The following is a 13,798-nucleotide window of genomic DNA, read 5'->3' on the forward strand; positions in this document are numbered from 1 at the left end:
TTCGTTTTCTTTTCTACTATCTCAGATCCTTCATCATCAAAGGATACTTTCAAGCCTCTCCGTACAAGCAATTGTGAAACACTAATTAGGTTGTGTTGTAAGCCTTCCACATATGCCACCTTATGAATCGAAAAATCTCCATTCGTTATCATCCAATAGCCTTTGATCTTTCCAAATTACTTGCTTTCATACTTCACATTTCCACCATCATTGAGGGCACGAAATTCTCGTAGTTCCTCCTTCCTCCCTGTTATGTGACGTGAGCAGCCACTGTCGATATACCATTCAAAGTCAAATTTCTCATCACAAATTACCTGAAAAAATCAAACAGATTTAGGAACCCAATGTTTCTTGGTTCCTTGTGAGCCTTGTACATAAAGAGGAAAAGCGATTGCAAGAACAACCCTTTACTAATGTGGTTTCATCTTTCTTAGTTATAGTGAAAACTTTTATATTATTATTCATTTTCGTTTATTTTGAATCAGATGGATTTTGTTTATTTTGATTTGATTCTTGACGAAATCTTTCTCAACTTTCTTTGATTTAGTAGTCGATTTCTTGGTTTGAGCTTCAGAACCCGAGACTAACTTTCCCTTACCTTTGAAATCTTTGAACGAAGCCTTCGTGGGTTAAGAATGATGAGATTTTGGTTTCTCAATGGGCTTCTTTGAAAGAGAAGGTTTTCGAACAAAGTTCCTTTTTGGTTTCTGTGGATTGCAAGAATGAAAGTGCAAACATTTAATGATATTTGCATGCGAACGGGATTTCGCATTCTGATTGGAAGATCTTTCTTTGTGAACATAATTGGAATTTCGGGATTGCCAAAATTGCTTCCTTTCATTGATATTTATGTGATATCTCCTATTTCTTTGACGTTTTTGCTCTGTGATATCTACTATTTCTCTGACATTTTTGAATGAGATTCGCCCTTTTGAGGTTCGCTTGAACCTTCCTTTGTTCCATTTGGACTTCCTTTCTCATAGCTGGAACGATTGTTCAGTGGTTCTGCCACATATCTTCCTTTTACTCTCCACGAGGTTCTTTCAGACAGACCCTTCGTTTCTTTTGCATTATTTATAAGAGCGGACCAGAAGAACTCATCGCAACCATCTTTGTTATATTCGTTGACGATGGACGTTAGTTCAACAATTTGATTTTTATCCGGTTCTTTAGTAGCAAACACTTGATTAGGGACATTGTGAACTTTGGGTAAAACTGTTGCTTTAGCTTTTAAAATTTCAGGTTTATTTTGAGAAATTCGTGCGAATTCAACAAAACTTTTAGAAATCAAATCTTTCGCAGGTTCAGGTTCGTTTTAGTAAACTCTAAGCAATCCACCTCATCCTCTACATATATTTGGCTCATATCACTGTCCTCATCGAATTCAGATGTGCTTTCAACAGTTATCTTATTTTCTAAACTCAATTTGGTACTCAATGAGAAGAATTTCTGTATATTATCAGATTTAATTTGCTTCTTATCGTTTTCATCCAAAAGTTATTTTCACATGTTTTTAAGGTCTTTGGACTTAATGTATGATTCAATTTGTTCAAGTCCTACCCTGTAAGCATTAGAAGTCTCGTCCGACGAGACGATGGATTCGCACTTATAACAGTCGGCATCAATTTCATCTTCTTTTAATTTGAGAAATGGCGAAATCATCTTGTGAATTTCTCACCAATCTCATAATCAAGGTGGAACTGAGTAATGTTAAAATAAAGCATTTTTGCAATCAAGCAAAAAAAGTTACGTTGTTTTAAAAGCATCAAATTGTCTCGTTGCAAGTAAATTAACTGATCCATAGACTTAGACAAATCCGACTCAATCGCCTCAATCCATATTCGCATCTCATTGCTTTTCGATGAAACACTACTAATTTGATCAGTTAGGTTAGATTTTGTCAAACGAGTTCTTTTTAAACTATCACTAATGTTTGAAAAGGTAAACTTTAGGTCAGTTAACGCAGTTTTGTATCTAGACACGGGTATATTGAGAGATTCAAGAATTAGATTTACCTTGTTAATCAGGTGTTCATATTCGTTGATTTATTCAGGAATTGGTCTTGCAGCGAAACAACTAACTTCTCTTCTTCCACTCCCAGCGCCATTCTCATGCATCTGTGACCTACCAATTGACACCATCATACACCTTCCTGTAAACCGTGAACTCTCCTCTTTCGCAACGAGCGCCCTGCCGTATGTGGGCCTGCGAACCTCTTCATCTTCCGAGTCAGTTGACTAGATTTCAACTTCTCTAAACTCGTTTACTGCCACATTTCCATGCACAATCGAAGCAGACATAGAGTTATCAGTATTATTCTTCTTCTTGATATCCTCTAACTTTCGCATGTGGTAAGGCTCATCGTCTTCTCCTTCTTTCCTCTCATTTAGCCTTCTTACCATGCACTAATTAGCCAAATGGTTTTTGCCATGACAATAATTGCAGTCATAGCTAGAGTCACCAATGAGCTTCTTCTCCTTTTCTCTTCCTCCTTTTAAGAAGCACTTTTATTCTCCTCCTTCACCTTTTCTGAGCTGTAACTGACTTGCCAGTTTCTATTTTTGTTTAATGGAAATTTCTTCCTTGCGAACCGCTTGGGATTTAAAAACTATCAAAGCATACTCCTCATTTGTAAGATCACATTCAGAGTGATCAGACTCAGACTCATCCTCTACAACTATCTTGCCCTTCGCAACAAGAGCAAGAGACCCCATACCAGAAACAATTTTTTCTTCTTTCGACACCTCACTTTAATGTGCCTTAAGAATCCCAACAAGCGTGGCTAAAGTGTAACATTTGAACTGTTCGTCCGCTTTGACAGTAAAGACCACTACCATCCACTCAGATCTAAGCCCATTGATGAGAGTAACATTTTACTTGATCACCTCACCTCCAATACCATGTTTCATCATCTTGCTAAGAAGATGATTATACCGCTCGAATGTTTGGCTCATATTTTCTTTTGGCTTTTGTACGAAGGCACCAAACTTTGAAAGTAGGAGTGTTTGTGTAGAATGCTCAAGATCTGCATAAGTGGAGTAAAGTGCCTTGGGCCAATCCCAGATTGTAAGGTCCAAATAAGGATCTTTATCAGTAATCAAGCAACATCAATCACAGAACAAGAACAAGATGAAAAGAAACCAAGCTTGCAGACGATTTTAATCAATAAATCGTCAGGTACAATTCGATGGACTGCTTCGTAATATGTTGAGAGAAAAACTTTGAGACACACTTGAACAAATAGTTAGTACAAGTATATAGCGGAATAGTTAATCTCGAAGGATTTGTTAGCTCAACAATAACACTAAGAGTTAGAAGTTAGTGAGTTAGATGTGGAAAAGTAAAGGAATGTAAATGAAAACAATTGTTATATCAAGTATACACATAAGCAGATTCATAACAAGGAATGCATTCAAACCAAGTTAGTAAATGAGATCTAGCTTAGTGATTAAGCCACAAGTGACTTGCTCTTGAAAAGAGATGGTAATTGATTATGAGAGTAACAAGGTTTAACAAGATAGAATAAGAACTTATGTGTATTCGAATTTGATGAGAGATTCACACTGGTACAGATTACATGAGAAATGAACTCTATTTAAAGTTTACAACTCTAAAATTAGCCATGCAAGGCATACTGGACATTAGAGTGTTTTACAGAAAAGATAAAATAAACTAAGTAAAGATAACGATTGCGGTGCTGATGACTTCGGATGGCTATTGTTGATGAGATTGCCTGACTATGGTTGCTTGGAAGCTGCGGTAGCTGAAGTTCAAGAGGGTCACTTTTTGATTCAAAAATTTCCCCCTAAGTAACCTCTTTAACTTTGATCAGTTATCAAGTTTAAGGAACTTGATCAGGATCCACCAAAACTTTCTGACGTTCTCTAACCAGTTGATTCTACTCGGTATTTCAAACTTGACTTCTGCGGTGGTATGCTTGTATTTTTCAACGGCATTGCGGCAGATCTCAAGTTGTTTTCTGGTGTCACAACTAGAAAATTTTGAGGCCTTGTAACTACAACACTTATAACAATTATTAATCAATAACATGAAAGCATGCATGATGCTTAATTTATAACAACAAAACTTCATCAAATACTTCATTCTAGCCCTACAAATGGTCAACAAAGAATTGGAAACCTTTGAAATCCCAATTTGAGTCCATTTTGGACTAGGATTTCCTTATTGGGCCTAATGGACTAATAAACTTCCAAATTATCCATCTTGAATCTAGAACTCTCTAATGGGCCCTAAATGCACCCATATACATGAAACATAATATTTTGGGCCTTAATGGGTCACAACCAAATTAGTTTAGCTCTATTAGGTCATAAAAATTACACTTTGATTTATTTGGGCCCAAACATCATCTAAAGTGAGTCATAATATGGGCTAAGCACTCAAGACCCAATTCTTTCTCTTTTCCCTCTCCATTCTCAGCCCAAGCCCAAAAAGAGGAAGAGTTGACTTTGTGTGTGTGCCACCTCATTTTTACATAATGGGTTTCCATGCAACTCTCATATTTCCATGCAACCATCCTTTCACTCATCTCTCTTCTTCTCTCTTTCTTCTTCTCGGCTGAAAGTCTCCCAAACACACTCACACACTTCACTTAAAACTCTCTCAAAGAAACTCTCTCCATTCCTCTCCAAATTTTTGATATCTAGGAAGCTTTCAAAGAGATCATTCCACAAAACTCATCATCTAAGGTAAGTTCATGCTTGGATATATGACCTAGACTCTTTGTTTTATCAAAAACCTCTTTCTAATCCATACAAAATCATGATCACCCTCTTAGAAATCATCTAAGTTCGAGATCTTCCAAGGAAGGTTGCTAAAGCCGAGAAATAGCATCAAACATCTTCTATTCTTCTTCAAAACCGAAACTACAACTCAAGGTGAGCTTCATAACCCTCTTTTTATCGGTTTTCATGTGTTTTATTGTGGAGAATACAAGAAAATGTGTAGATCTATGTGTATGTGTACGCTATGTGTGATTTTATGCATGTATGTGTGTGATTTTATGTATTTTTGTGATAAATATGTAACCAAAAGGAATGTTAACTCGAGATCTATGACATGAGAAAGGAAACAAACATAAACTAAGTTATTTTACACTAAATAAGTCAAGAAAAATAGCTTATGAGGTTATGAGGAACATATTCTAACATAAAACCCATTTTAGAGCTTAAATTTTCAAAAATATAAAACTTGGGTTAAAAACTGTCAATTCACGGTTTCTTGAGGGTCAAAAGAGTCAAAACAGTTTCTACAATCAATTTTCTGAATATTGGAATTTTCAAAGGACTTGAAATGCAAAATTTTAGCTTAATGGGTTAAATTTGGGCTTTTCGGCCCAATAAGCCCATAATTGCAAAATTTTGAAGTTTTAAGGGGCTGAATTGTAACATTCTGCAAAACAGGGGATAAGAAGTAAAATAAAACTATTTCAAAGGTCAAAAGTGATTTTCAATTTGAAAAATGATCAAAGATATAAACTTTTTATATTTTGGGCCAAAACTGTAAAAGTTGCGAAATAAGGGGTCCTAACCGAGAAACTCCATTTTGGAAGGGCTAAAGCTGTTACAAATTAAATTTTGGTTTAAAAATGCTTTTCAACAAGTTTATGATACAAAAGTGTCAAGAAAATGTTTTAAGGACTAAAAATGAAATTCTTTTAGATAAAGGACTAAAAGTGTTATCTTTATAAAAGAAAGGTAGTGAAAAGGTCAAAATCACACTTTTAAACAAATTAATTCATCAAGACAAAATACAAGATACCCGACTAGCGACAAAACGGAAAACGAATACACCTTCAGTACCAAAAATCGTTATAAACGAATTGATTCGGTCTCGAATCAATACAAAACAAAAATCGTTAAATCAAGATACTTCAATAGATACGTGATGACTACAATGAGTAAATCTACAAACTTTAGGCTTATGAGTTTCAAATCATGCTTGTTGGGCCTTGCAAGCCCGTCAACATGATCTTTAGGCCCAAAGGGATAACGCTTATATGTTATTGGGCCTTCAATGACCCAATATTTTATAAAAGGACTTTCAATAGCTTTTATGTGCTAGCGGGGCAAAGTGTCTCGTTAGAAAAGCTAGTAAGGTCACAGTAATCAAGTGCGAGTTGGACCATCGTGTCTTTCGCATCCGCGACAGTCTAAGGTACTTACGATAGTGGTGGGACAAAATGCCCCTTTGTCTTCGTTCGCTAAGGCTTACGAGAAATCAAAGTAGACAAATTAGGATGATATACAATGTGGATTAATAAATATTCATTCGTTAAGACAATACAAAAATCAGTAATCACGGATACATTTCAATATCGGAAAACATCGGGTTTTTCGAGGAATTCAATACTACTCGCTCAAAATCTTATAACGATAATACAAAATACCCCTCATATATATATGTTTTTGAAATCATTCATGCATCAACTTATGGATCTCACGCTTTGATAAACAAAAGTCTTTTCAGAAAATATCGGATTATCTGGGTTTTTACAAACTACACAAATCATTTTATCACAACATTGCTTATGAACTCACAAACATTTCATATGTTGACAAAAAAAACTTGTATTCTCAGGTAACAGGTAAGCAGAAGAATATTATGAAGTAATGTTAGATATTATATTGTTAAAAACACTCAAACTATTTATGTTATGAATGTGTAATGTTAAAACAATGTACTTGATGTGAACAATTCCAGTTGTAATATATTGATGCATTGTGACGTTTATGTTATGATTCATGTATATTCATTGTGATGGTATTCAATTAAAGTAACACGAGCCCTCGGACGTTTCCGCCGTCTGGTTCGGGGGTGTGACATCTGGTGAGACGGTGCATAGCAGTCATTGGAATGAAATATTTGACGTTGTCAGTCTTCCTCTTGAAAATGACTCCAAGCTTAGTATAATTGGTTGCTCGTAATGATCTTTCCTCATAGCCTTTGGTAGGCATGGGTGCGGGGTCAACTGGTGGCAAGTTAGCAATCTTGGAAATGATGGGATGAATGTCTGCATCTATTTTGGCGAAGTCACAGACTGTTTCCTTAAGAAAGGTACTGGCCCTTTCAAGAGCGATCTTCATCTTCGGATGTTTTTCTGACTTGTGCTGAAAAACCTTGGCAATGAGAAACACTTCTTCAGGGTTCAGACACGGAAAATCAGCCTGGGTGCGGATGTAGTCGTGCTCCCTCCTGGTTAGGGTGTACCGGATGAACTCAGCCTTCATGAACTTCCGGACCTTGTAATTTTTTTATTGCAGATGGTCTATCGTTAGACCATATGTGTTCAACAGGAGAGGCATGCTTAGCATAGAATTGGCTAAGTCTCTCGAAATCCATTGGAAGTCTTTTCTCGTCGGGAAGGTTGCGGTCGAACTGCTCAAATACAGTGAAGTATCTGGCATTTGGTGAGATTAGGACATCCCAGTAACTGTCTGAGGGGGGTTACGCATAGGTAAGATGAGGGACATAGTCATCATCAAGAAGTCTTCTATGGGATTGACCCAAGAGTTTATTAAGGACTCATCCATAACCGTGTCGATTCTGCAAAGTCGCCATACTTCTTCAGCAAGCTTGGCTGCTCTCCAATCACTTTTTCTTTGAGCACTGGCAGGAAAGTCGTTTGTGCTGGGAGAAGACATATACTTCTCCAGATTCTTGAAATGCAGGGGAGTCTCTGGTTTTCCAGGAGTGATCTCAATTTGAGGAGGGGAGTTGTGAGGTGGAGTGTGATGAGATCGATGGTTGTGGGGAGGGTTGTTTTTCATGTTGCGAAGATGGTTGCGGTGTAGGAATTTTTTCAGTAGAGGCTGGGGGAGTTTGATGGTGTGAGAGGGATTGGTTGGAGTGATGGACTTCTTCACTTCCCCCTCTTGAGGAGTTCAGACTCGGAGCCTCCTCAAGCCATTAACGAAGGCCATCAACTTTGTCAAACACTATTTGAAATTGCGCTTTGAGGTCTTCTGCTAATTGATGATTATTGGGAATTGAGGGATTGAAGAGTAGTTTATGAATCTCCTTGGTGAGTTCGAGAATTTCCGGACCATGGGAGTTGGCTGATAGGGATCGTTGCATTCTGTTGATAGTTGTTTGGAGAACGGAGATTGCGAACTCGCAAGCAGTATGAATCTTAGCAATCAACTTCTCAGAATGTGAGGCCTAATCCGCAATGGCTGCTTGAAGGTCAGTTTTGATTTCGGTAACCTTAGAGATGAGGTGTTCCGCAACAACCATAAACTACTTGTGATCAGCTTGACGATTGTTGTTAAGTGATTTGATTCCCATCTCAAATTTCAGGGAGATGCGCTCTGCAACCATTCTTTCTCTGGTTTCCAATCTTTCTATTCTTTCCATCAGGGACTGCCGTCCCGAGTTGTCTTCTGGTTGCGGTTGATTTGGCTTGACCACGGCTAAGATTTGATCAACCTTAGCCTAAAGACTAAGAAATTCCTTTCTTGTGATTGCTTGCTTCTTCTTCTTCTTCTTCTTCTTCTTTTGGCTTAGAAGTGGAGTGATGAGAACCACTGGATTCCTCATCTTCAGCAAACATCATCATATCGTCATCAGAAGGAGAGGGTTTGTTTACCTCTTGTGGTTCATCATCATCGAAGCCAAAAATGGGAGCAGAGCAAACTTCGATTTCAGGTTCTTCATCTTGTGAACCTGTAGTAGTGGGAAAGGGGGGAGGTTGAGAAACATGCTGATCAGCAGTAGTTTGTTGATCTTGTTGAACTTTGTCTGCCATTGTGGACATCCATTCTTGAACCTTCAGGATGGTGGCTACGGTATTGGCATTGTTTATGGCATCTGCCCAATTCTTGGCAACGGCTTGAATTTCTTGTTCCTTGAGTGGTTGTTGCTTGATTTGTTGATCCTTGTGAGCTTCAAATGCCCTACGAAAAGCGGCATATTTCTTGGCTTCAGCCTCGTTAGAGGGTTGATATCTGCTCCAAGAATCAATAGTATTTTCTCCATCAATTCCTATAAATCACACCAAGGTGTCCCTTGGGTTCACGGATCCTTGCACATTTGTGCTCATAGTGCCTAAACCACCTGATTGTAAGGTAAGCAGAGTAGGGTTTCTGAGCTTCCTTGGTCTCCTTGACCCGTGGTCAGGTTTGGCCTCGGCTCAGTTCTGGCATGGGCGGAAGAAGTGCCCTGCGGATGGGAGTGTGTTTGTAGTGTTTGGGTAACGTTCAAAAGGATGGATTTCAACTCCTCAGGTGAAAAAATATGCAGTTAGGAAGCCTTGGAGACTTTGGGGCGAGAACTCGTATCATCCCTTTCGGAGTCTACTAGGTGGGAGTCTCCTCTTTGATGTGACCCAGACTCACTTTCTGAGTCTGAAACGAAGAAGATAGTGGTGTTGAATGGATGTGCAGGCATCCCAAGGACTACCGGAGCCTGTAGAGAGGTTGATGTATCGGTCCGGTCATGCATTTGGCTAGTGGGATCAGGTTTCCTTTTCTTGAGGATAGAAATGGGTTGGTTATCTTCTTCAGAATCACTACCAGAGTCATGGCGACTCGGTTCAGCAATTGTGATTACAGGTGGTGTTTTTCTCTTCTTTGATGGTTTGGATGGTTTGGGGGCATCCTTTTTAGGAGTGCTAGATTTCTTTGAGGTGTTGGGACCATGGAGAGAAGAAACCTTATGTTTGCGTCTTTGAGAGGCGTTAGAAAGAGTAGTGGAAGAAGGGACTGTGGTAGCTTTAGGGTTTAAGGCTGCAGATGGGAGAGGCGGGGTAGGAAGGTATGGGTCAATACCTTCCGTAGCCTCTTTGTGATCTGAGACATCAACAGTCTCGAGACCAAGAGAAGAAAGAATGTGTGTAGGGAGTCTGCGGATGGGACCAAAAATAGTTTGATCAGATGAAGGGTTGTACCTTTTTAAGTCTTTGATGACGAAGAAATTGATGTCATCACCCATGTCTATCTTTGCATCCGCATGCAAATCAGATATGCAGAGGGACCAAAATCTGACAAAAGTGAGCTCGGATGGGTTTTGCCTTGGGCTCTCCTTGGGAATGTATTGTAGAAAGTCATCCCAAAGAATCTAACCGTAGTTAACATCGTGGCCCGTGAAGATGCTCCAAACCAGTTCTAACAACTTTAAGCCCATATTGTCTATGCCTCCGGTTCTGCCGGACAGACTACAGATGACGAAGTGACAGACAAGATGCCAGACTGCAGGCAATTGGTTCTTCTTGAACTCACCAATGCCTTTGATCGACTTCTGATAGCCCATTTGATATAGTGCAGAGGTGATGTCCGCCATTGATGGTGTGAAGAACTTGACAGAGGGATGAATCAGAAGATTAATGACAGAGAGGAACTTCTCTTTGGTCAGAATGACCAAGGAATCATTGGCAAGGTTTAGATGGACTTCTTGAGGGTTATCGACTGGGCGATATGCAGAGAAAGCGCACTTGAAGAGAGTGGAAAGAGGAACAATGTCTGTGAATGCATCAAAAGGTCCAGACATGGGATGATTCCTCAAGAACTTGATCATCAATTTTGTTGGTGCATTTTATCTGGGTTGATCATCGAACACAGCTCTGAATTGCTCGAGCTAATTATGGGACAATCTGAACCCGTTGGGTTCACTGATCCATAGGCTTTTGTTTGTTTCTTGGAAGCACCAGATGTCAACATTGTTGAGTTGATAAGAGCTTGAAGAATGCAGAGAGGGATCAAGGGTTTTGAGAGCGTAAAGTGTTCTTTGTGGAGAAGAAACGGGTTTTATAGTGGATTATTGAAGCAAGAAACGTTTATGTTTTTGACCTAGATGAAATTGGGTAAAAACATTTGGGTTTAACTTTGGATAAGCATCTCTTAATCTTAACCACAAATTGACCAAAAAGGGATAAAGATTGAAATTGGTATTAACCAGAAAAGGACTCTGCATTTAATAAAATGTCAGATGTTAACTCACCTCGTGAGAATGTGTGGAGGGGGTGAGAAAAATCTGTTGGATAAAGTAGAAGTTGTAACGGATGTGATGGTTTGGGGGTAAGTGGAAAAGACATATTAGAGGATTTGATTTGGAAAATCTTTTATTTTTTCATCATACCTAAAATAGGTCTGACACGAGGTTTTGGGAGAAAAGAATGTGACAGTTTCTCAAAGGAATGTTTTTACTTAATGTTTTATTTAATGAAGGATCATTAAATAGCACACTATTTTTGTTTTTCAAAAAGAATTGAACCGTCTGTAAAACAATTAACGTGACTGCGGACAAACACATCATTGCGGATGGTTTCCTTGGCATTGTGGATGACTGCCATGGGAGAAACTAAGAAGAGCACTTGTACAAAAATTAGTAACAACAAACAAGAAAGACCCATGAAAGATAGATATAATATACTGTTGCGGTACACAGATTGTATCAAAACCATGTGTTATATGCGTCTTTCAACTAGAACCGCGATGGAGACCAAGAAGGTCTGCGGTACCTATCAATTCAAGAAGAATTGGGGGTCCGGATTCATCATCCCGAACATTTGTAAGAACGCATTGAGTTTGGTAGAGTCAAGTTCTTTTGTAAAGACATCAGCAATCTCTTCCTGAGTAGGGACAAAGATGAGTTCGATGTTACCTTTCAGAATGTGGTCTTTGATGAAATGATACCATAGGCAATATGTTTTGTCTTGGAGTGCTGAATAGGATTATGAGAAATCACCATGGCACTTTCATAATCATAGTAGATTGGGATCCGCAGCATTCTGTAACCGTAGTCTAATAGTTGAGTCTTCATCCATAGAACTTGAGAACAACAACTGGCTGCGGCCACATATTCTGCTTCTACAGCAGACAAAGAAGCACAACTTTATTTTCTTGAGGACCAGCTGACAAGTCTACCTCCCAAAAATTGACATCCACCAGATGTACTTTTTCGATCAAGTTTGCATCCAGCATGATCCGCATCGGTAAACGCTTGATGACTGAAGTCATTGTCTGCGGGGTACCATAGAACAAGGGATTTGCTTCCTTTCAGATACCGGTGAATTTGTTTGGCTATGGTCATGTGTGACACTTTTGGGTCAGCCTGATACCTTACACATACACCAATAGCAAAGACAATTTTCGGTCAGCTTGAAGTGAGGTACATAAGAGAGCCAATGATACCCCTATAAGTCTTGTGATCCACAGATTCACTAGAGGGATCAGTAGAAATCTTATATCCGAAGGCCATAGGAACCTTATCCGAGGAGCAGTTGTCCATAGAGTATTTCCTCAAGAGTTCAGTGGTGTATTTTTCTCGATAAATGAATATCCCTTGTTGAGTTTGTTTGACTTGAAGACCTCGAAAGAAATTAATCTCTCTATTCATGCTCATTTGGAATTTGTTTGTCATGAGCTTAGCAAATTCATCCACCGTTCCTTAATCAGATGATCCAAAGATGATATCATCCACGTATATTTGTACAAGCATAAGGTGAGGACCATTTGCTTTACTAAATAGCATGGGATCAATCACTCCTCTTTTGTAGCTTGAAGAGACTAAGAATTCAGAAAGAGTCTCATACCAAGCTCTTGGAGCTTGCTTCAGACCGTAGACTGCCTTCTGAAGTTTGTAGTAGTGGTCAGGAAATTCAATATTTTCAAAACCGGGAGGTTGTTGCAAATAAACCTCTTCTTTTAATTCCCCATTGAGAAAAGAACTTTTAACATCCATTTGGTGTACCTTTGTGACAACCCGGAATTTTCATTCGGTCAAACCCTAAAAGTCAATCACTTCTTATTATAAGTTAATGTCATTATTGCATATTTTAACAAATTTGGAGTTCGTTTGATTATTTTAATATTATTCTTTAAACAAACGGGTGTAAGAAAGTGCCGTCTCGGGTTTTGAATTTTAAAAACCGCAAACAACTCGCGTCTTAGAAGTTCACAGCCAAACTATTTCGTTTGGGTCGAAAAATCATCCCAAAATCTGTAAACGCATGCTTATCCATGAGTTTACTCCCTAAGTCTAGTCAATATGACTTTACACCCCATTTATCCAAAAGAGTAAACTCCCAAAAGAGTAAACTCAAGAAAACCTCTCAAGTAGCAAACTAGAAACAATTCAAGATCTTCCAAGTTGTAAGTGTTCTATCCATTTCAAGTTGATTAAACACTTAATCTAGTGTGTGTGCATCTATTCATCCATTCATTTTTGTGTTTTTTATTAGATTTCCAAAAATACCAAGAACACCAAGAACACACACTAAGTGTTCTTGGACTTTTAGCATATTTCAAGCTTCCTTATAGTAAGTACTTCACTCCTTGAGTCTTATTGAGTTAGTATTACAAGTTAGCATCAAGAAAATATGCCAAGAACACATAGAACAAGGTGTTCATGGTCCAAGAAGGTTCTTGGGCCGTAAACACCATATAAGGCACCAGAGTGTGCCTATGTCATTAATCTAAGCCCTAGTTGGGATGTTTAAGCCTTCCTTAACATGTTTGAACCTTCCCTTGATGGGTTTAAGCCATGAAAAACACCAAAGAATGCCATGATCATGTGTTTACAGTTTGGGGATCTCCCAAAACCGTAAACACCCTTTAGTGTGTTTATTTGGGCCATATTCCTTCCTTAGGCCTAAAATCTAACATAGACAATTACCTTGATGAGTTAGGGACTTGAAAACATAACAATACCAATTTCCATATGGGTTTAAGGTAGTAAACCCAAAGAGAAATGACCATAAGGCCATAAACACCTAACAAGGGGTGTTTTGTTGCCCTAGTCCCTTCCAAAGTCCAAACAACCAAGTAGAAATGCTTCATAG

The sequence above is a fragment of the Lactuca sativa genome, chromosome 1 (genome assembly GCF_002870075.4).
Source record: "Lactuca sativa cultivar Salinas chromosome 1, Lsat_Salinas_v11, whole genome shotgun sequence".
Classification (NCBI taxonomy): Eukaryota; Viridiplantae; Streptophyta; class Magnoliopsida; order Asterales; family Asteraceae; genus Lactuca; species Lactuca sativa.